The following is a 23,991-nucleotide window of genomic DNA, read 5'->3' as shown; positions in this document are numbered from 1 at the left end:
TTTCTGCATTATAGGAAGAAGTGTGTTGATTGGTTTATATAAACTTTATAATTAAATATACATTTATTGCTGAATTGGAGATAAAGGGGAAATTTGAAAATAATCAAAATGTTATCAACATCTGTTAAAAACTTGCTAAGTTTAGTTTCATCATTAAAATTACCATGACTTAATATTCTCCAGTGAATAAATGTCTCCTTTGGAAAAAACTAATAACTTTTAAAGCACATTAACTCTTCTAGGTCACCAAGGTGCTATTTAATGAGTCACATCTAATTACTTTTTTTTTAGTTAGGAATCATTTTTAGGAGTTAATTTCCTAAAGTCTTTCATTTCTTCTTTTGATATCATTTGTGTAATGAGAGGTACATATTTATAAGTGATGATAAGTATAAAAACAAACTAATTATATCTATGAATAATTATATCTGTTAATATTATGAAATTTCAACTTTCCCCCCGGCTGTTTAAAATCACCTGCATTTAATATCTGAATTTCAATTCCTTCGATATCCCTTTTACATGAGAGTTTAACATGGAGTCTAAAATAACCACTGAAAATATTGCCTTAAAAACTTGAAGACGTGTGAATGTGGTGTGTGCATACCCTCAGGTATCTGAACTTGGGTAACTTTAGCTCCTTCCATCCATCTTTGCTCCTGATACCCCAGGCTATGGGAAGCTGGGCTGTGCTAATGAGCACTCGGATACTGGCCACCAGAGGGCTCCCATATTCCTTCCATTTAAGTATAAAAATACAAAATGCAACTAACATCAAGTTCACCACCAAATAAAAAGTATTGTATTGTAGTTATTTATGGTATAGTCATCTACAGAGAAAAATGTTCTAAACCCGCTGTTTTCTTATGCAGAATGCTTTGAGTGAACAAACTTGAGAAACTGAACACCTCCATTGAACACCTCCGTTAAAACAAAGTGATTAAAACGTGTGGTTGGTTTGGTTTTGGTTTCTGGAGACCATGGTACAGACATAAACAGTAATTAATACTCAATGATTCCCATTTAAAAAATATTGACATTAGTTCATTTGGGTATAAATCCTTTATATATTTATGAATGATATAAAATATAACTGATTCTAGTCGTTGGAGTACAGTTTTTTTAATCACAAGCTAGCTTCTAGATTATCCTGAAATAAAAGTCTGGATGTTTTTGTTAGCCCAGCTTTTGATATAACACAAAACGTTAAAAAACAAAATGGTAGGATTTCTTTGGATGGGTGTCGGTGGTAAGAGGAATAATGTCATAAGCTACGGGTATTTCCACTGGAGAAGAAGGAAAGAGTTACTTCCTTTGTGGGTCTTTCCTTGGGTTCTTTTTGAATTGTGTTATCTGAAAACCAGTCCCAGGACCTGAGCTTGCCAGGGTAACTCTAAGAGTTTCTAGAAGCAACACAGGCATTTGCCATTTTTCTCTTTTCTTTTATTTATGGTCATTTGTCTAGCTTTGATAACCCAGGTGGCATCCATTGAGTTTATGTATGCAGACATGTTTCTGCCTTGGGATAGAGGGTAGGGTCAGCAATTAATGGAAATGTTATAATTCATAGCAGAACAAACTTTGAAAACAGCATCTTTGGACACTCTTTGAATCTAGGTGAAACTCTTCAGATGAGTCATCAGATGGATCTTCTTTGTGATGTTTTTAAACCACAATTCATTTATCATCAGTAACTGAAAATGCTATTCAACCATTCTACCTTTTTCAATTACTTTTTTTCTAGAATACGTTACTTATTATTTCTGCACTTAAATGTGCATCAAAGAGAATAACAACATGGAGGGCCTGATTAACTCAATTATACACCCACATCTAGATGCTGTCTTTTTGCCTGTAAGACTGAAATATTGTGTTACAGAAGAAAATAAAACAATCTGTTCCTGCTTTTATCCATTATGTTCTGCTAGTCTAAGAATTATTTTGCTTTTCCTTTACAGAAAGAGAATAAAAAAAATAGAGCTAATTTTGGTTTATCTTGTATTTATTGAAATAGTTTTAAAGCAATGTTTTGAATTCTGTTTTAATCTGTGTTTTTCAAATGACATTTCTTAATGTGGGCTTTCTCTGAATCCTCCTCTATCCCAGCCATTGCTTTCTATCTGTAAGACAATGGTGATTACAAACACCCTAATCCTTAGGCTGAGATCACATCTGTGTCTAAAGGAAATGTGGATATGAAGTTATCAGAGTGTAAAATCTGTTTTGGAAGTTCAAGTAGAGTTGGTTATAGTTACATCCACACAGTAATAAATCTAGTCCAGCTCATCCCCATGATTGGCCAGATTTAGATTTGACTCCATTTCTGCTCAAGGAAATCCACAACATTGCAACTGGTAATTAACTACCTTTTAACACCATCACTAATCTCTAGTTCAAAATATGCACAAGTGAAAGAGAAGATTGAAAAAAAATTGCCAATTTTGATAGTGACTGGATGTCACCGTAGCCCAGAAGCTAATTATATTATGTTTTATGTTCTTCATGGAAGTCTTTGAATTGAAAGTCAAGAAAAGTTTTCTGAGTTAGATTTTGTTCAGGAGGGTCTTGGCAATTTAGTTGTCATACTATTTCTAAGTTTCTGTTATCTAGAAATAAAAATATCTGGAAATATTTTAATTAATATGTCCTAACAATTTTATGTAAAGTGATGTTTCCTACATTTCCTGAATAATTACTTCATTTCTGAACCTCAGTATGTTTAGATACTGCTCCATTGCATTTACCATTTAGGAAGAAAGTTTCTTCCTAGTTAGACTATGTAAAATCGAATTGGCATAAAATGAACTTTGGCTCAAAAGCTTCTCCTGACATTTATTTGCAAAGGTTTCTATGGCCAACATTCCTGCAGCTGAGGTGACATTAAGCCTGGTTGGTCACCAGGGAGAAATGTGGCGTTTCTCTTCAATTATTCTGGGTGTGAGAAGAAAGGAACTACTTGAGGATGTGCCAACCTTGATTTGCCTCCCTCTGCCCCTAGCCATACTTGATATTTATATTGCAGGCAAAAGACCAAAAAACTGAATTCCCAGCACAGGGAGATAGTGATCAGGGAGAAAACCTGCATTGCCCAGCTCTTAAAACCTACTTAAGTACCTATTCCTAAAGCCACTAATGGTACCCAGAGGCCTTCCTTTCTCAAGCTCTTGATGCATATCATTCTTTTCCCAGGATGTTGAGATCTCTTTAAAATACATAGATATATAAACATTATCTTAGAATACTGATGCTCAGTCTTGGCTGTACATGGCAATCACCTGGATGTGCTTTTTAATTCCTAACACTCAGGCTGCATGACAGACCAGCTAAATCAGAATGTCTCTGCTGTTGGAACCAGGCATCAGTTTTTTTAAGCCTCCAGGTGACTACAATATGGACCTAAATTTGAGAATCACTGTCTTATAAACCAACAACCCCAAATGATATCATAATCATAGATCCTGACATATGTAGTGGATGAAGATCTTAGTCTACAGGTCCAGATGTTCCAGATATACGGGTTATTTTCTTATAACCTAATCTAATTTCGATTGTGAATTGCACACTCCAACTTATATAATTCAGCCAGTGTGGTGGAGTTTATCTTGGCCAATTTAGGATTCTTTTTTTCTGTAGAACTGTAAGTGAGTTCCAAGGGGCTTACATGGTACTCAAGCATTTGGGCGTGGGATTGGAAAGGGCTCAGTTCTAGGCCACTACCTATCTGCACTAGCCTTGCTGAAATGCACACCAGCATGTCTGTCCCATGATGGGCCAGTGGTCCCTGGGTCCCTGTGGCACCACATTTCCACTCTGTTCCATCCCACCTGAAAGGCCCTCTCTTTCTCCCATGCTACGTCATGGCGTGAGGCACTGAGGTGAGCTGGCTTGAGTCTGTCCTAAAGCATCATCGACATTTCCTCTTTTCCCAGTCTTCCCCTCACTTGGGAAAATGGCTACGTGTTAGCTGTTTATAAAAGACTTACTGTGATGTTGAATGTAAATATTAAGAAAGGAACCAATGTTAAACCGGAACTTCTGGTCAGCAAAACCAGTGTCTCCTCTTCTTCTTTAGGCAAAAACTGTAAACTCCTTTTTAGTTTATAAGGAACCATAAAATTATGCCTTTTGTCTTGAAGCAACATTTTTAACATGGGATAGTTTGATTAAAAATTATCATTAAGAATTATATTAATATAAATATTCATCTCCAAATTATTTTTCTAGATACATTTAATTTGTCTTTGTCTTCCTCAGATGCTTTTGTCATCTGTCTAAACTGTATGAATCACCTTTAAAATCATATCAACCGGTGGTGCCACCTCCAAGGGAAGAGGCCAGAATTGTCTTAATCCTATTAGTGCCACCTCTCTTGTCCTTCAGAACCTCTCCTAATTATGGATTTGGATTAATTATTTCATTTGAGTGAGCATTTGAAGCTGATTCAAGGGGAGAGCAAGAACAGTTTATTGATTAATAACATTACAGAGTACATTTCTCAGTTCGTCTAACTTAGGGAGCCTCTAGGCTCTGTATAACCTTGGCCTTAGGAAATATGATTCTCACTTACAAAGTTCAAGTCAAATACTCAAAGCATTTATGTTACTATTACTGTAACAACAATCTCCATTAATTGTGGGCTTAGTATGTGTTGGACACCGTGTTCATACCTTATAAACATCGTCTTGTTTAATTTGATAATCTCCGTTTTGCAGATGAGGAAACTGCTGAATCACTTGTCCATGTTCACTCCGCTAGTTAATTGCAGTTAGGACTTGCTTCATGCTCTTAAACTTTATACTTAGACCTACTAATTGAAGGCACTTCTTGAGGTTTGAAATTGATTATTGTAAACACACACACAATAAAATACTCTTTTTTCTAGCAGGTACTAAACTTAGAAAATAAAATTAGTGGCATGCACTAAAAATAAATAAGTTAAATTCATAATGGTATATCAAGAGAGGCTTGGAAATATCTTGGGAATAAACTTTTTGAAGATAATGTGATAGATGCTACCCAGGCCTCCACAAAAAGTTTCTTGATACCCATGTCTGATACAGGGTACTTTGCTGAGGGGTCTGTGGTCTAAGCCAGAGCTGCTTGATAGAGCAATATGCAGTGATGGAAGCATTCTTCATTTGTCCTGACCGATATGTTAGCCCACTGAACTTCCTCCATCTGTCCCTCCCTCCTTCCCTTCCTTCCTTCTTTCTTTTGAATAAAGAGAATAAATACAAACTTTGGAGTCAGACAAACAAAAGCTTAATTCCTAGTAATAATCTGAGTAAATAACTGAGGTTTTCCTTCCTAAATGCAAACAGTAACACCTACTTATATGGTTATTTTTAGGATTAAGGGGATGATCCATGTAAAGTATCCAGTAGCATTCCTGCTATAAATCATCTATTGATGATGGTCGTACTGATGCTAATGACGTATCCATTCAGCAGATGAGATGAAAGTGTCGTCAATGTCTCCTGTGCTAAATCATGTATTTCCTCATTAACGTAGTAAAATCTCACATGCCATTGAAGCCATGTGTGTATACTGTGGTTTGTAGTATGGAGCAGTTTATCATCTGTGAGCATGTACGTGTGCTTTTCAAGGTAAGGTTGAAGTATTTGGCTTATTTTACTAATGATAACATCAAAACCTAGCAAGAGAGAGATTTACTGCAGATCTCATAGAAGTTTCCCTCAAATTCCCAGCTTCTGTTTCCATCTACTTTTCTTTCTGCTCTATCATATTGCCTCTGAAAAAATAATATGAAAGACTCTAAGACTCAATGAAAAATATAAATGTTTGTGGGACTTCATTAAAACTTTTCAATATGAATGAAAACAATAATCTGTTAGAATCTTGGTTTAGTATGATTAAAATTCCAGATGAAAGGATCTTTCAGTAATATCTCTCTTTTTTAAAAGACCATTAGCAGTGCTTTTTAGAGGGCAGCATTTATTTTGTTTAATCTTGCAACTGGAAAGTTCCAGCCTAAGGTCTTGAAGTGGGTGTAATAGTGGAAATGGTAGAGGAAATCCACTGTTCTTAAGGGATAAAAATTAGAGAAGTGATCTTTTGGTGAGGAAAGATGCCAAGTCGTGTATCAACTTTCATCTCCCACCATTATCACAGCTCCATGGAGAAGATGGCATCTAATCATGTTTTTGAAGGATAATCATTGTTCTGTTCAGGGTGTCCTGCTGACTCCATGGAGATGCTAGCAGGATGTGAGAGAGACTGCCAGGCTGACTCACTGAAACCAAGGGATTTAGCAAATGGCAGGAAAGGAGAGCAAGTTTGAGCTGAGAATGCAAGTGATGTGCTGAGATACCAAAGCAAGAAGAGTAAAACCTGAGGATTGCGGGGTACCTCACACATCCATGGGGCTGGGGAAGGGAATGCAGAATGTTAGAGGCTAAGATGTGCTTCCAGTCAAACACATTGTTGTCCAGGGCTTGAGAAGGCGGTGGAAACGAGTGACAAGCAGGACAATGAAGTGGTGAACTCACTTCTTGTAGACTGCGGTGTTATAATCCTTTTGTATCTGACTGTTGTCTTCAATCAAAATGCCACTTGAGAGAGAGGATTTTAGCAGAAATAATATAAGGAAGGGTTACCAAATGAAGTGATGATAAAAAGTGCTGGAATGAAAAAATATTTACAAATTTTGGGTGGACTCCAAAGAACAGAACTTTGCTCATGTAGGAGCCATGTTTCTTGACCTCTCGCTTGAGGTAATATTGGAAATTATCCCTCATTCATTAGTTCATTCACTCTTTCTCTTACTCATTCATTTCCAGGCACTGTTCTAGAAGCGAGAGATGTAGCAGCAAATAGCAGTGGATAAAAATCTCTGCTTACATAGAACTTTCCTTGTAAGATTAGAAAAGAAGCAAAACATAAAGCATTTTCGATGGTGACAAATAATACAGAAAAATTAGATGGGGAAGGGGGATCAGGATAGTTCGGCTGAGGAAGCTGCAATTTTAAATAGGGTGGCCAGGAAAGGCCTGCAAATGTAAAAGACCTTGCCTTTGTATTCAAGGAAGAGAATGGAGACCAGTGTGGCTGGAATAGAGGGAGAGAGGGGGCGAGGAGCAGAGGACGACGTCAGAGGGGCGGTGGGTTGGGGCAGAGGATGTGGTAGAGACTCATGGGCCCACACCAGAGGACCCAGACAGAGGATAATTGCTCTGCCACCCACGGTGGCATCAGGAAGGCCTTTTTTCCCCTGGGAATGCAGAAGAGCTTCCCTGTCCTTTTCCCTGACATATTATCTACCCACAGTGAGCTCAAGTAAAATCATAGTCAAAACATTGAGCTGATTGCATCTGCCCCTCTAGACTAGTTCTTTTTCATCCTGAAAACTACACTAAAAAAAAAAGACACTCCTACTATTCCATCCAGTTTACCTCCATTGTTCCATCTCTGGAGGTTATGATTTCTATTACTCCTAGCACATATCATGGAGGAATTTGAGTTCCGCTGTGGGACCCCGTTAAAGCGCTCTCAAAAGTGAGAAGAGATAAAGCTTCATCAGAGCCATGATTTAGGAAGGATTACATGGACAACTGCTTCATGGGAGGCAGAAAGATTAAGAGAAGGGAGACCAGTCAACCAGCTTTTTGAGTACGCTAAGAAAAATATGATGAGGCTTTTAAGTGGGACGTGGATGGAGGTTTATTCAGTCAGAAAATATTTATTGAGTATCTACTACATGCTAGTATCTACTATGACCCGTCTACATAGTTCTAGGTGCCAGGAGCAAGTCAGGGCTCTTTGCACTCATATTTCACTTAAAGAAAATAACAAAAAGTCAGATTTGAGGAGCTTTAAACCCAGGAATTGAGGCAGACAAGTGGCAAAGAACAAGAGCAAAGTGTAGCAATGGCATAAAGTCTTAGAGTTACTGTCCTCAAAGGAAAAGAGAGTGGTTGGTTATATAGCTTCAGGCAAAATAGTGCCAGTTGGGGGCTGGCCCCATGGAGTTCACATGCTCGTCTTAGGTGACCCAGGGTTTGTGGGTCTTGATGCCTGGCACGAACCTCAGCAGTGCTCATCAAGCCATGCTGAGGCAGCATCCCACATACAAAATAGAGGACGATTGGCACAGGTGTTAGCTCAGGGCCAGTCTTCTTCACACAAACACACACAAAAATTAGTGCCAGTGGATGGTATCTCAAGACATAGTCATTTCTAATCCAACGATTTCGCTTCAATTCATGCAGGGATTTCCCCCCCCCCCCCCACCTTTTGTGTAAATTCAAAACATAAATGAAGTGGAAATAATGCTGTTTTAAGAAAATTCACTCTTTAGCTCCCTTTCCAGAGCATATCTATTCTGTGAAAGAAAAGTGATTGCCCATCCTAGCTTCTTTGTCCTTGAAATAAATATCTGGTTCTAGATCCAAGATTTCTTAGGAGAAGATTGTATTGCTGGAAGTGTTTCAGTAATCTATGAATGACCCTAAATTACCTGTTCAAAGGAAGAGAAGGCCAAGGCTTGGATGCAACGGAGTAGCCTTTTCATTCTTCCCATGACTTCCTCTCCTTGGCCAACCATCCCAGGCCTCTCTGTGAGAGCCCAACTCTCTGCCTTCCTGGCCAACCAAGTTGGCTTAGAGAATGTCCTGGAGCCTACAGCTTACCACCTGCTGCAGTGGAAGCTGAAAGTGTTTTTGCTAACTGAATGTCAAACTGATGAGATTTTGCTAGCTATCTAGCATATTTTGACAAAAATACCGTGTATCTCTGTGAACCTTCTGCTCTGGATTAATGCTAATCCAAGACTGCTTTTTTTCGTGTTAGAAAACCATAGACTTCTTACTAATGCTGGTGACTTCCGAAATGTCAAAAACTAAACACTTTACTTATTCACTAAAGGAGTATGCGTTGTTCATGTTCAGGGTTGCTTGTTTTTATTCTCTTGACAACACTTTGAACTTAAAATGGAAGCACATCAAATAGTTGTTAGAGTGTCTGTGACTGTAAAAAAAAAACAAAACCATGTGCTCATGTGTTGCTCCATGACAGTAATCTTCAATTTTCTCCCAGAACCAGTGTGCATCACTTCCTGTGATTCAGGACCAGATTGTGGGATGGACAGCCATTCCGCCCTGCCATGAGCAGTAGCTGTGTGGACCATGATGACTTTCCCAGAAGCTTTACTCATTGCTCCTCAGGGCAAGTCTGTTGTGGTAGAGGTGAAACGTGAAGGCTGAGAATTATGGATCATAACCAAATGAGTTGTCGCTCCCTGATCTAATGTGGGTGAAAAAGAGAAGAAGGTGACAGAACTGTTTTTACTGCAGTTAAGTGTGATGAATCTATGCCTTTCTAATGAGATTAAGGAAAAAAAAAACCAACTTATTTTCAGTTTTTTCACCACCTCTCCTGTGTACTGCGAGTTAAACAACAGTCTGTGGGAGTTATACAGCAGGGAGCAATTGTTCCCTTGCTGGAAAATCTCCCAATTAAAAGCAGAGCCTGTCTTTCAAAAAAATCTGTTAATACCATTGATGATATGCTTCAGGTTATGTATAATCCTCTCACGTTCCCCATATCATGATTTACTTTATAGAGGGAAAAATTCAGTTCTTTTACTGGTAAGAAATAGATTATAGAACTCAATGTTTTCTCACTCATTCTTTTTGCAATTATTCTTAAATCAACAAGTTAAAATATGACACTAAAGCATGATACCTAAAGTAGGGAATGTCAAAAAAATGAATCCATCTCATGTTTGGGAAGGATATGGATGGTCATTTGACCAACTGATTTGTTTGTATAGCTGTCATCACTGATGTAATTCTACATGTGTTTGTGAAATTACTTGATTGGTATTTGTCTCCTCTACTAAAGTGTAAGATACATGAAGACAGGAATCACAGATGTGCGAGCTCACCACTCGTTTCAGAGTACCTAACACAGCCCTTGGCTCCGAGTTGGCACTCCATTTGGATATTTGTTGAGTTAAAGAATGAATGAATGAACTGACTGCCTATAACTAGAGTTTTGCGCAATTTGTTTTTAAAGAGGTTGCCTAAACTTTTGTGAACACCTCTAGTGACAGAGAAAACCCTTCTTCACAAGGGTGCCCAATGCATTATAAACAGTTTTGGCTATTAGAAAGTTTTTTCCTTCATTGAGTTGAACTATGTTGATGTATAGACTTTACTATTCAAAAATAGAATATGGTATTGTGTAGAATAGAATGGCTGATAGTGCTAATGTCAAAAAAATGACTAAGGAAAGTCAAGTCATATGTTTCAAAGTACCTCAAGCTTTCTTTTATTTCTTTCCTTTTCTTTCTCTTTTTTTTAAAAAGTATTGGAATGAATTGGAGTTCCAGTTCATTATAGGAAGATATTTTATAAGAACATTATGTTGATTTTCAGAACTTTTGGAGGTATGGAGGATAAACTTTAAATGATAGCTGAGTCCGTTAAATTCAACTGAAATACCTAAACCATATATTTAGCTGTAATTGTTGATTTTTTACAATTGTATACCAGTTTGTTCAAATCAGGTGTTTTCAATATCACTTCATGTAATTAGAAAGTGATGAAAAAAGTCACTGGGTAGGAAATAAACAGCTTCTTAAATGATAATATTTCAGGGCTCTGATATTTCCACTGCTCCACCACTGGACTGAAATTTCTTCTTGTAGCTTAAAGTCTGGTTTAAACTTTTCGTAATCATTAATATTCATTCACTTATTCTGTTGTTACATGTTTATCCAGGTCCTCCTATATTTTGAGGGGTTAAACATTGTGCTGTTTTTTTGTTTTTGTTTTGGTGAGGGAGATTGACCCTGAGCTAACGTCTGTTGCCAAGCTTCCTCTTTTTGCTTGAGGAAGATTTGCCCTGAACTAACATCTGTACTAATCTTCCCGTATTTTGTGTGTGAGTTGCTGCCACAGCATGGCTTGATGAGTGGTGTAGGTCCATATTCAGGATCTGAACCTGCAAATCCAGGCCACTGAAGAGGAGTGTGCCGAACTTAACCACTACACCACCGGGCCAGCACCAAGATTGTGCTGTTTTAAAGCAATACTCTGGAAGGAATAAAAATTAGCAGTTAATATCACATGAAGTCCAGCTCATTGAGTGGGTTTTCACAGAATTGGAAGGGTGACATGTGCACTGAAAAACAGGGCCTGCTGGTGTCTGAACGTACCACACCCTTTCTTCACATAGTTTTGTTGAGAATATTCCTTATCTATTAAGTAATTTAGATGCTTTATTAGTGATTTGGACTTTTCTTGATGATTTCATAGTTTTAATTTGCTCTCAAAGATTCAAGACAAATATGGTGTACATTTTAAAATAGGGTAAACACCTCTATTTAAAGAACTAATCTTTCCAAATTATTCCTTAGAAGTCAGCTGTTTATTTGAAGAGATGTTAATTTTTAAAAAATTGATTTGGGTACCATTAAGTGAATTTTTAAAAACAAAAAGTAAATAAGTAAAATGAATCACTTGTAGTAATTCTCTACTTATCTAAAAAGCTAATTTCTATTATAAGAACATACAGAGAGTAAATATTCAGTACGTTATCTGACAAGGGATGTGTTTATCCATCACAAATTAAAAATCAAGTTAACAGTTAAATGCTTTAATGTATTTTAGCAGATTTCAAATATATGTTAATTTTTTTGGAATTCAGAATCAGTATATTTAGATGCTAATTGCATATTAGTTTTGCTTTCTCTCTATATTTTAAGCTCCATAGATTATAAACAACATCCCTATTGCAGATTTTCTAAATAGTGTTTCTCCCAGTAAAGTCCTCTTCACTCCTGGCACTTAAGATTACAAAGAAGAAAGAAAGCAGTGGAACATATGAAATTCTCCTCTGAACATGAAGTTATAAAGTGGGAATGTACAGATGCAAAACAATTTTAAACTGTTACCTTGCAAAATATTTTGTTTTCCATAATGCTGTTTTAATAGAGTGAAAAGATTGATCGAAGTAATGAACCTAAATAATAGCATTTCCCTATCCTAAGGATGATTACAGTTATCAGTGGAAGCCTAGAAGCATTAGGTCCTAACTCCTAACATTAGGTCCAATTTTTGTTGCATGGTTGTTTAAAGACATATCATTAAACTAACCTAGGATTATTTGGAATAGAAAATAAAAAACTCCTGTTGGAAGCAATATTAACAATACGTAATTGATATGAACAATACCATATTCTCAATGGCTGGGTGTTAATATCAACATTCAGCTGAGTTCAAGCCAAAGTTGAATGCCATCATCATAGAACAAACTTCTGGAATTATAAGAATGAATCTGAACATTGGCTAAAAGTTTAATTACATTAAATTTGTTATTCAAAGATTTAGTGGGCAAATTTCTAAAGATGTCCTGGTCAAATTAGTTTAGTTTGAACTTTTAGCTTCCTTCAAAACATCTTTGAATCCCTATGAAAATCATGACTGGAAAAATTTTTCTCAACTTCCTTTGACTCGCTGGAATCTAGACGGACTCAGATTTTGCATTTGGCCCTCTGTTGATTCCTTTATCTTAAATATGGATACCTGCGGAAGGTTGGTGGTTTATGTTTAAAAAGATTCTGCCTGGCAGGTAATCAGAAGACCAGGCTATAATTATCTCTTCTAAGAGCAATACTAAGTGTCCTTCCTTCTCCAAAGTCAGGCTCAGTACTAGAACAAGGTTGCTGGTTTGTTTCTTTTTTTAAACTTCTAGAAGCATTAAGTTTCCAGAAGAGGTAGTACATAAAACAACATCCATTTGCTCTAGCATAAGCAATCTGGGTAAGATTGTATAACACAGCTTCTTAACAGACATTGCTATCTTCTAAAGTAACTAACCATGGAGGCATTTGTGTTCCTGAAAGTTACGTTGGAAAGAGGCAAAACTGAGAGTGATTTTTGAAGCTGAGAAGTGTGGTACAAAAGATGAGATTGTGAATATTGAGTTTGAATCAGATTTTATGATTTGAGATAAGCCAGTTGGTCTCCCTGAGTCTGAACGTTGGCTTTCTCATTCTCAACTCATAAGGTTGTGGTAAATAATTCATTGTGCTAATGAATGTGAAGGACCTAGCACAGGGCCTGACATATATTGGGTACTCAATAATATTAGTTTCCTCCTTTCTTAGGCTCGTTTTTACCTTATCTGCCTTTCGAAAATTCTGAAGTAAATTGATATAAGTCCTCTATTATTTTCCAGTGGTCATCTCACTGCCAAATATTGGCTTAAACACAGAGGATGATTTCTGGTCAAATTAACATTTTAATCTCATGTTCATAATGATTCCCTGGAAAATATCTAGGACAAATGATATTTGTGCATATTCAAGAAACCAATGGCACTTACATATTTAATTTAAGCCAATGGCATTTAATCAACTTTTCATACATAAACCTTTCTTTGCTTATCTCCATATTGAAGTAGATGTTTTCATACGTTGATGAACATAATATAGATTTTCAGTAAATTATTTCCTAACCCTCTGTGGCATCCAGCGTTCTCTCCCTGATTGCAATCACACATATTACTAGAATGGTGAGCATAGAAAGCTTAAAGTGGTACCTCCTGTCGCATTTCATGATCAGTCTCTTGAGATATGTGAAATTCATAATATTCTAATCAAACTGGCTGTTGCAGCCCGACTACAGATATTATATCAGCTCTGACTGCCACAAAGCACATCTTGGGAGTCAGAGACTGGCTCTTTGGCTATTCCATCTCTTTATTTGAGAAGAACACCAAGAACTAAAACAAATTTTGGCCAAATAACTTAGGCAATATTTATAATAGAATACACACACTGTATCTTAAGTGATAGATATATATTAGATTAAAATAATTTTATGTACAAATAGTTTTTAGAGATACATAACATTTCAAAGAAAAGCTTTGAGTTCAACCATTAGGACTCACAGTTTGTGGCAGTTTTGGGATGCTGTTGACAATGGTGTGGCTTTGGCAAAAGTAAAGTTGAAATGAAAGTATAAATTTTGACAACTGGGCAATTTATTTCACTCAATGTACAGCACCATGATAATCTCACTGAATTTCCTAGATGCAAGGTTGATTCAATAATCCTAATTAAAACTATTAATTTTAAAACAATATTTTTCATATAAAGCAGAAATGTTTCTCTCCTTTCCTAGAGAATTAAAATTGCCATATGGATCACAACCAATTAAATTACTATAATCAACTCCCAGGCCTTTTACCTTAGAATGGACTCTACATGTAGTCTCTGTCTTCATTTGAAAAAGAAATAAGGGATTCTATGACTGTTTGCATGAGGAGCCATTGAGATTTAGTCATAAGTAGCTATAGTTGCCTAATTGCATCTTAATCAAAAGAGAATTATGCAATACTTTTATGAGGGCTTATTAATCCTACGTCAAACTTTGGTTACATAGATAGAAATTATATTTGGATCAACCTTTAAAATCTCATATGAATTAAAGCTTATTATTAATGTCTATGCAAACTGTACACCATAATTTTACCAGTATTACAATGAAATAAGAGTCACTTGAGGGATAATTATAATTGCAAGTATGTAAAACAAGTTTTTGACCTAGACTCCAGTTTTTTAATTTATATTGATAAGACTGAGGAAAGTTATAGTGAAAAAGTAAGATATGTAGGAAGAAAAGCTGGTGTCATAATCTACTTTTGCTATTTACTAGTGGTGCACCCATGGAGAGTAATTTTTTGCTGCCTTCATCATTTACACATCTATCAAAGATTTTTGGGGGCAATTACTATGTGCCAGAAAATTGGATAGGAACCAAGAATATGAAAGTGAGATAACAGAGTCCCAGTCCTAAAGAAGGTGGCAGTTTAGTGGTGGGGAGAGAGCCATGTAAAGAGATAATTATGGGTTAGTGAAGTAATAGATACGTACGTGGTATAATGGAAGTCTGGAAAAGCTTCCTCCCCCAGTTGAGGGTCAGGGAGCATTTCAAGCAGAAGGGAAAGCATAAATAATGCAAGTGGAGAAGCAGCACTGACTTACAGTTGTTAGCGGAAATGAACGTCACAGCCATTTTAGGGAAAGTTATGGCTGTTAAATATTAGACATATATATTCATATAACATTTAGCTCATCAAATTTACCTTTAGAAAATTTTTTTAAGAATAATTCAGTTTAGGGGCTGCCCCATGGCCGAGCGGTTAAGTTTGGTTACTCTGTTTCGGCGGCCCAGGGTTTCCCTGGTTTGGATCCTAGGCGCGGACATAGCACTGCTCATCAGGCCATGCTGAGGTGGCGTCCCACATGCCACAACCAGAAGGACCTACAACTAGAATATACAACTATGTACTGGAGGGCTTTGGGGAGAAGAAGAAGAAGAAGAACTCAAAAAGGAAGATTGGCAACAGATGTTAGCTCACGTGCCACTCAAAAGGAAATAAATAAATAAGAATAATCCAATTTATTTAAACTAAAAAAAAAGCAAAACAGTTCACCCATTTCTCTGCATATTTTCAAACATACAAGAACTGAGAGACTATATGATCATAGCATTTCTTTGAGAAACTACCAGAGAAAAAATTTCTTTCAAGGAGTACTAGATAAGAATCTTTTATAAACACCTTTCTTAGGCACTGTGGATACAGTATTGGACAAGACAAAACTTTCTTGGTTCTCATTGACCTAACATTCTAGTTATCTAATTTTATAGAGAAAAATAAGTCAGAGGAGAAATTCTAGAGTATGTTCAGGAATGTTTATAGCCAGGGTGATATTCAGCTGGTATGCACTGATTAAATTATTACAGTTGTTAATATTGAAATACTACTCTAGCAATTGGTAAAACTATGTGGCCCCAAGTTTCCTAAGATCCTCCAGCCTTTCTGTGCACTGCAGGCCTTCCCCTGGGACCATGGATCTGTCTATGACCCAACAACTAAAGGGTTACGGCAGAGGCTGGTGGAGAGCCTCCAGGCTGGCCTGTGTTCACATGGGTTATTTCTACTTGTTAAATATTTCCAATATGTCTCCTGTTTTTAGTCACATTATTGGTATTGACAACAACTTGAAACAAAGACAAAGTCCAACAGAAGATTAAAGCATAATTTTTAAAAACAATCATGCAATGAGACATATTAAATGAAAATGAATGAAATACAGCTACATGTGACAAGATAGATGTCTTACAAACATAATGTTGAGCCAAAAATCTATGTTATAAAATTACGTATAACATTGAGTGACAGAGTTGATATTGTATGATTCTTATAAAAGTTAGAAAAGATGTGACATTAAACCATTGTTTATGCGTGTATACAAATGTAATAAAATTGTAAAGAAAAACGAAGTCATACCCAAAATTCAGGGTGGTTGGTGCAGCTGCAGTGGGGTACAAGGGATTCGGTCCTCATTGTGGTCTTCTTCCTTGTTATCTGGGTGGCGGATGCAAGGCTTTCATTTCATTATTAAGTGTTAAACCGTATGTAGGTTTTATATGTATCCTTTTGTGTTTATGATATTGTAAAACAGAGCAATTTACATGGCAAAAATGAAACCAACAGAAACAAACGACAAAGAACATTTTAAGTGTGCAAAGTCAAAGTAAGAAAAAACCAACAGAATAAACCCAAAATATTAAAGGAAAAGTTAATCAAATAGAAAACAAGTAAAAATAATAGAATGAAGTCAAATGCTAAGTTTTTGAAAGCTAGATAATCCTCCTGCAAACTTAATTAGGGAAAAACAAAAAATGCAAATAAGCAAATTAATAATAAAACAAACTAAATGAAAAGCAACAAACAAAACAACAAACAAAAAAAGAGAAATACACCGTTAGGAATGAAACTGCATACATTAACTACAGAATCAGCATAGTTTTAAAAACACAATGAGCATTGTTTTTCCAGCAAGATCGAAAATTTTATTAATCTCCAGAAAATGTAGTTTATCAACCTGACTCAAAAAGAAATAGAAAATTATTTACTATCGGGGTGAGATGAAGATGTTGACAATCATAGCTCCTTTCAGTATTTTACTGAAGGGAGTGACGTAAGAAAAAAGTAGTATAAGAATTTGAAAGAAAAATAACTCTCAAATATATTATAGGATCAGTAGTTCTATATAATTTTAAAAATAAAATAACAAACTAGATAAAACAAAACAAGACCCTATTGACTGTAAATTTTAAAAATCTCTCTTGAAACTCTTGCAAAAAGGGAAGATAAACCAAAACTGCAGCCTACCAAGACTATAAAAATAATCAAAATACTGAATATCGGAATTTGATGTGTGTGTATAAATTATTCATGTATTTTTTTATTTAGTGATTTATTTACTTTTCTCAGAATTTTTTGCTATTTTTTCCTTTTTCCTTGATTGTTTGTGAACATTTACTTTCCTTTTTTTGCATTCATTATGGTAGCTAATGGCTTTGCCTTTTTACTGGCTGTTAGATTTATTAGGTTTCTTTGTGTGGCTATTTTCTAATTTATTAATTTCTGCTTTCATCTTTAGTGGATTCTTCCTTATTCTTTCCTAAGAATTGTTATTTTATGACTTTATTTTTTTAATTAAAAGCTTAATTTCTTTATCTTCTTCCTTGTTTAGTATAAACATATTCAAGGAGATAAGTTTTCCCCTTAAGAGTTCTTTAGATAGATAGTCATGCACCACATAATGACTTTTTGGTCAACTCTGGACCATATATACAACGGTGGTCCCACAAGACTAGTACCATGTAACCCAGGTGTGCAGTAGGCTGTCCCATCCAGGTTTGTGTAAGCACACTGTGTGATGTTTGCACAAGGCTGAAATCGCCTAACAACGCATTTCTCAGAATGTATCCCTGTGAAGCAACACATGACTATACAAAAGAATGTGATAGTAAAATAATCTAAATATAAATTTTAAAACCTAGATGAAATGGATAGTTTTCTAACATTTTTCCAAAATGAACACACGAAGAAATAAAACTAAATAAGCCTACTAACCATAGTTACAATTTTACGTTTTTAAAAGTACCATCACCTCAAATACGTAAAAAAAATCCAGGAGCATGTTTAAGGATATTATACTACTTGCAACAGTGTCTGTACAGGAAGGGCAAGATTGGTTTAATCTTAGTATCTTTTAATATAATTTACGATATTGATAGGCCAATCTAGAAAAGACTCGTGATCATTTCTAGAGAGGCTGAAAAGTCATTTGATAAAATTTAACAATTATTTCTGACTTAAAAAAATGACAATAAAATAAAACAAGTAAATACTTTCTGAATATAAAAAGAATATATATCATAGCTTTCCCCCAAAGTAGCATGAAGTTTGGTGCATTTAAGTGAAGAATAGGAACATGGATTTATTCTTGGTACCATTTTTAACATTGTTTTGTATGTAGAAACCAAAATAACTAAACATAAGAAAAAATAGTTATTTTAAATTATTTAACTGTCATTAATTTGATTCAGATCTTAAATACCTAAAACAAAACAACCATCTGAAAAAGTGACTCGTAAGTAATAAGAGAATATAGTAGGCAATTAATTGAAATTGACAGGCTCTATTTTTACATTATACTTTAGTGTGTGTTTGTGAACTTATCCTAAATTAATCTTTATATTTAATGTAATTAGCTCCTCTCTCCCAAAAGTTCCAAGATTTATTTTTGGGATGAAATAAACTGAGTCTAAAAACAAATACTGAAAACAAAGTATACAAAAGAGAGACCAAACCTACCAAATATGTTTAAAATACATTTTTACACTTGAAGATTTAAAACAGCCTGACATTCACACATAAATTGACAGAGATATCAGTGTAAGATTATACAGGGTTGAGAAAAAGATATATATCCAGGAGGTAGTATTTGATAAAGGTGGCATTTTAAATCAATGGGGAAGGAGTAAACCATTTATTAATGATGTCGGAAGACTTACCTGGCTACATGCCAAAATAGATATGGACACTTACCTGACTGGTTATACCAAAGAATTCCAGATTTATGTGTAAAAACAAACTTTTAAGAAGAAAGCATGAGAGCATTTGATCATATGATTTAGGAGTGTTAGAAACTATATGTCATAAAAGTATTTGCAATATAATCGTAGAAAAAAGACTAAATTCTTTAACATATAAAACTTAATGCTTATAAAAATCGTGAAAATGTCTAACAACCCAATAGAAAAATAGGCAAAATATAAGCAGAAAATTATAAGAAAATGCAACAAAAATGGTTTTGTTTATAAAACAAAAATGATTTATACACTAATGAAAAGATGTTGAATCTCATCCATAGTTGACACATGCCAGTGAAAATATCCTGTGTAATTTTTAATGCTCAGATTGACACAGGTTATTTGATAATATTCTGTGTTATGTGTTGGCAAGTGTATCCTTACACATTGTTGGTGGGAGTGTATTTTGTATAGTTTTGGAAACAAATCTGTCTATGTCTATTAAAATTTTAATGATATGCATACCCTTTCATCCATAAACTCCACTTAAAATAATTTATCCCACAGATCTCTTCACACTTCTGAAAAAAGAAGCGTATGTAAGGAAGAATACTTACGACAACGTTGATTGTAGCAGTAAATGATCAAAACTAGTTAAGTGCACATCAATAAAGGATGGCTAGATTATTGTGGCTATATACAATGGGACATTATGCATCTCTTATAAAGAGTAAAGTAGATCTCTATGGGCTAAGATATTGATATGAAGAGGTGTTGGGAGATAATTCTTCATGGGTCTCTTCTGTTTCTATGATTCTTGTCAACACAGGTACTGGTCACTTTCATTCCAGAATATCAGAGAACAGTCTTGGAAGATAGACCTGGTGTCTCCCTCTGGAGCAACAGGAAGTTTGTTTATAGCCTAGTGTAATAAAATAATGTCTCCCTCTGGGGCACCTTCAGGCTCAGGCATGCTTGCTGCCCATTATCAAAGAGTTAGGATCCCCCTATAGTGGGGGTTCCTCTCCTGTAACACAACCCACTGCCTGTGCAAGCATCACCTGGCCACCGTCATGTTGTCCTGTGGCACTTAGGGGTAGATACCTGACTCAAACTGACATTTCAGCTACTGATGTGTGTAATAAAGCCCGTTGACTCTGACCCAAGAATCTCACGTCTTCTGCCAGAATCCAGGAAACTGTGGCAGGCTAATTTGTTAGTTTTAAAAAGGGGAAAATCTAATTTCAGCTCCCCCTTCACAGTTCTTGACAAAAGTTCTCCAGGATGTATTTCAGGTGGAAAAATAATTAAAGCTCAGAACAATGTACATAGTATACTGCTAACTTTAAGAAACTAGTAAGTGTGTGTGTGGCAAATGCAACTTTATATATAATTTATCTTGAAACTTGGATATTTGGATATGCAAAGGAAATATTGCTTTTAATTCCTTTTTTATTTTCTCTGATGTTCCTCATAAGTGTTCTTAACTTATAATATAATATATAATAATATAATAAGTGTCTCATAACTGTTCACTAAATGCCAGGGGGAAAATTAAAAGGAAACCAAACAATAAAATATAACTTAGTTCAAGCCTGCTTAAACCTAGTGTGATTCCATAATGTAAAGACTATCTTAGGTTTAATATCTTCAGTATAAGTGCTACAGTCTTTTTTATTCCTCTTATTTGCCTTATCTGCTGTAACATGCATTGGGGAATATGGATTTTACTGGCACTGTGTCTTGAGGCATGACGGAGGAAGATGAGGAGGCAGAGAAGGATGAGGCGGAGGTTGGGAGAAAGAGGGGAAGATGTCAAAGGATAGAGAAGCACCCAATAAGGTAAGGACTTAAATGTCACTTGAATTAAGGGATAAAAAGATATTAATCATCTTAGTTAGAAACCTGTCAGTAGAATGGTAGGATTGAAAACTGTAGAGAAAAGGTGAGACTGAGAGTGAAATCGACCTTTTTGGAGATCTGAATAAGAAAGGGAGAATTGACTTGGAATAGAGACTGGAAAAGGGGACATGTGTTTAGTAAGGGGAGTATTGGTTACATTTTGTAAAGAACAGGAGAAGTTGTTCGATTTTATGAAGGGAAGGTGCTAACAATGAAGCTAAGGTCGAAAATAGAGAAGAGAGAGGAAATAGGGCCCCCAAGAATCCGAAGGCAAAGAAATCAAGGCTCTTTGAAAGGAAGGGAGCTTTATGTAGCCTCAGGGACTGGAGAGAGAGAGGCAGAGAGGATGAGGGCAAGGTAAGAGGGAGGAAGGACAGGAAGTTAGGGGATTTCATTCTTGCTGCTCACTTTGAGGGTAGCTGAGCTGAGTGGGTGACTTGAGAGCTTGGTTAAAAATTTGGAGGAGTCGTTTAAAGACATTAACCAAGAATTTCCTTTTCTATTGGTGAGGATGGTAATACTTATTTTCTATTTTTTCATGCCATTTTGGTAATCAAATAAGATAATATGAATTAAAGTGATTTGTAACTTAGAAGTTTAATATATTTTTCTGTTATTTTATGCATTATAACTTGGTGAAGCTATTTTCCAAAGTAAATATTAGTATGCCAATGCAAAAAGGAAGACAAGATACGTTATCTAGAACGGTTAAAAATGGGATACTTTTAAAATCTAACAATAGGTGAAGTCTTATCTATATTAACTGTAGGCTTTCAGCGTGGGGAATGGCATAGCTTGTGAGTCAGGGACAGGAAGCACATCCTGGACAGGGCTTGGCAAGTTTTGAACTGATCATATTTTCACCTGAAGAGGTTCCTTCTCTTTGGAGCAATGACCACTCTGTTGTCATGCCCTTTTCTCACTCTCCAAATGCCTTGGCTTTAAATGGTTTCACAGCAACTGAGAGGACTGGCTATTACAGCAAGCCTTCCTTTCCTGTTTGATCACCTGTGTGCACATGTCAGTACAGGTTGCCTCTCCTCCGCCAATAGACGTGGTATTTATAAGAGCTCTACTTGTCGAATGAGCTGTGTCTAGTTTTCACTCCTGCAGAAATGAAGTAGAGGTATCAGAACAGAGTGACAGGGTATATTATATCCTAAAAATACATTGCTTGCCCTATGGCTTTATTCCCAATTTAATTTTTCTGTCTACTGATCAAGATTTTTAATTTTTAATAAGAGAATCAGAAGCGATATCTCATTTTAAAATATTTTTTACCTTGTCCATGAATTGCTTTTTAAATTTTATAAAATACTTCATGTGTAACTAAAATGTTTTAAAAATGAATAGTAACGAGCTCGTATCAGTCTCCATGCCAACTATTGATATATAATTTCCCGGTGACTGATCTTTGTATTGTAGAAAATGTCATGACTTAAAGTCCTTTTACCTGCTTGCAAAAGAATGATTTCATTTTTTTTCAATGAAGTCAACCAAACTGTCAACAACTTTTATTAATTACCCACTTTATACCAGCTTAGAGCAGAGGTACCCTAGGGAGTTACTGAGTTAATAGAAAAGAAAAGTCATTGCAATTAGATGATTTACAATAAAGTTAACTGAACATATAAATGTTTGTTAATTTTTGAACTAAATGAGAAGGAAATAAAAAAATAACTTGTTGCCATCTGCTCCTTTTTAGTTGATGAGGAGAAAATAACATTCCAAAGAATTGCTTGATCATCACATTTGAAGATCGTGAGGTGATTCTAGACGATCTTTGATTTAGCCTCTGCACAGACTTGTTTAAGAAGCAATGAAAGAGTTCTTCATAAAAAGTAGACTTTATAAAAAGTCTTTATAAAAGTTCAAACCTTTATAAAGTCTAGTTCTTGAGCATGTTTTGGCAGCTTATACGGAAGAGCCTTTACATGGCCCACTGGAATTTAATAATGCAATGGCACTAACGGGAGAGGTGTGGTATTCTTTCCAGATGAAGAAAGTGGTTTTATCTTTTTAGAGAACAGGATTTGGGGAATGGAGGAATCTTAAGTAGAAGAAAGAGAAAAATAAGCCATGGAGAGTCATTTGCCCTGTTTTTCAGTGATTGCCTAAGCAATGTGTTTCATTATATAGGGAATTTCTGTTGATTTTTTTTCCTATTGACTTTAGATACAAGTTAACAAAGAAAAATATACTTTTGCTTGGAGATTTTTGCTTTCTAATGTCACCTTTAGGTTGGCGCTGGGTAGGTACAACATTTAGGTTTGGTTATTTCTCCTAAGATGCGGGTAAATTTTGGCCATTGTTTGTGGAGTCACCTCTTAATCATGTGGATTGTTGTTGAATATATCAGTGGGCGGCAATTACTTTTTCAAACGATACATTCAGAAATATAAAATGATATACCTTCATTTTTCTGTACTTCCTTTAAACCATACCTTGAGCTCCTGTATTATTTTGTTAGGGCTGTCATATCAAAGTGCCACGAGCTGGAAGCTTTAAACTATAGACATTTTTTGTCTCACAGTTCTGGAGGCTAGAAGACCAAGATCAAGATATCAGCAGGGTTGGTTCCTTCTGCGGGTTATGAGGGAGAATCTGTTTCATGATTCTCTCCTGAGTTTCTGGTGTTTTTCCAGCAATCATTGGTGTTCCTTGGCTTATAGAGGCATCACCCCAATCTCTGTCTTCATCGTCACATGGCACTCTGTATCCAGATTTTCCCTTTATATAAGGACACTAGTCAGATTAGATTAATGACCCATCTTACTCCAATATGACCTCATCCTAACTAATTCTATCTTACTAATTATATCGTATTTCCAAATAAGCTCGAATTTTGGGGTACTAGAGTTAGAGCTTTAACACGAATTTTGAAGGGACACAATTCAACCAACACTTAACAGCTCCCATTCCACCAATGATAAGAATCTTCTTTAATTCGGTATACTAGTCAATTTGAGGTTTTCCCTGGAGTTCAGATGATAAGGGCAATGGAGACATAGGATCTTTGGAAGTAAACTGCTCACTGCCCACAGGGCATTGCTCTGTGTCCTTCTTCTAGCTCACCTCTGCTTCCGTAGTTTCTGTCTTCTATCCAGGCTCTCATTTACTATGACATCTATATTTCCCATTTGGTCTGTGGTTGGCAGTCAGTCCTTGT

At 35.8% G+C, this 23,991-nt stretch overlaps 1 protein-coding gene across 1 annotated transcript in view; it reads left to right on the top strand.

Moving 5' to 3' along the window:
• Positions 1-23,991, top strand: part of ITGBL1 (integrin subunit beta like 1) — a 207,382-nt gene that overhangs the window by 48,973 nt on the left and 134,418 nt on the right. The window lies entirely within an intron of this gene.

The sequence above is a fragment of the Equus quagga genome, chromosome 6, assembly GCF_021613505.1.
Source record: "Equus quagga isolate Etosha38 chromosome 6, UCLA_HA_Equagga_1.0, whole genome shotgun sequence".
NCBI lineage: Eukaryota > Metazoa > Chordata > Mammalia > Perissodactyla > Equidae > Equus > Equus quagga.
Note: the sequence above shows the minus strand (reverse complement) of the source record. Positions and strands in the feature narration are given on the sequence as shown.